The sequence below is a fragment of the Bombus fervidus genome, unplaced genomic scaffold (genome assembly GCF_041682495.2).
Source record: "Bombus fervidus isolate BK054 unplaced genomic scaffold, iyBomFerv1 scaffold0020, whole genome shotgun sequence".
NCBI lineage: Eukaryota > Metazoa > Arthropoda > Insecta > Hymenoptera > Apidae > Bombus > Bombus fervidus.
The window spans coordinates 14,448-15,627 of NW_027212583.1; the positions used below are offsets into that span (position 1 = coordinate 14,448).

The 1,180-nt window shown below is 34.3% G+C and overlaps 1 non-coding gene across 1 annotated transcript; it reads left to right on the plus strand.

Annotated features, from left to right (window-relative positions):
* Window positions 1–611: 611 nt before the first annotated feature.
* LOC139996800 (U2 spliceosomal RNA) lies at window positions 612–803 on the plus strand. Its single transcript, XR_011802374.1, has one exon. It is a non-coding gene; the product is annotated as a U2 spliceosomal RNA (small nuclear RNA).
* The last annotated feature ends 377 nt before the right edge of the window (window positions 804–1,180 follow it).

Sequence of the window (1,180 nt, forward strand, 5' to 3'; positions counted from 1 at the left end):
TGATCGCAATACATGCCAGCCTTTAAAAATTTATACCAAGCTTTCTTATAAGCCGTTTCTGGCCTGTTCACTATATTTATTATTTCGGTGAAGGTTTTACTTTGCTTCCGCAGCCTTACGATTTGTTCCCTTTCGTTTTCAAGTAAATTCTTTGATTTACCCATAGTCTGTTCCTACCTAAATGAATTTTAAACAGTAAAAGGTACACTAAACAATGATTTTGACATTCCAGAATCAAAATGTTCAAACAATGTAGTCATACACACGTTTTACACAGATCGTCTTAAACTAATGTCTACCGTTTACAAGTGCTAAGCGATAACTAACTGTTGTAACTCCTACATTGTTTGTATTTAACAACTGACGGTTTGAGGCTACGAAGACCAAACATACAGCTATGTTATTCCAAAGAGATAAACCGAATAGAAGAACAATATACTTATAAGATGTTTGTAATCCGGTTTACAAATCATCGTCTTAAACTTTTGTCCGCTACTGTAACTAAGGGTATTTGGAGATATCACCGCTAGGTGGCTTTTTCAAGATGCTGTTTCTCGCTGGTAAGTTTAGGACATTGGGATGTTCTATTCGTAGACGAAGTTCAATTTGTTATCGCTTTTCGGCCTTATGGCTAAGATCAAAGTATAGTATCTGTTCTTATCAGCTTAATATCTGATACACTTCTCATTGGGAAGTCAGAATATTAAACTGATTTTTGGAATCAGACGGAGGGTAGGAGCTTGCTCCACCTCTGTCATGAGTCAACCTAGCCTTGCAGTGCCGCTAGGATTGGCTCGATAATACATATTATAAACATAATATACAGGATTTGTTAAATTCATTATCAACATTATTTTGAAATTGGTGATAAATAAATACTATATCACTGTGACTTTATATGGACACGAATATTGTTTAATATAAATTGTAGTTAATTAACACTTAGCCAACGGAACGATGATTTCACCCATCTGTGAAGAACATCGCTGCGTGATCGAACGGAGGACTCCCTTCTTGACTTTAGCAACGTGTTTTCTTTTTTTCTGTTTTTGTTGTTTATTAGTTATTTATATTATCAGCAATTGTTTACTTAGAATTGTTCCAACGTTGTATATTATAAGGTAATAGTAAATAACGTTATGCGTTATAAGGTAATAGTAAATAACGTTATGCGCTATAA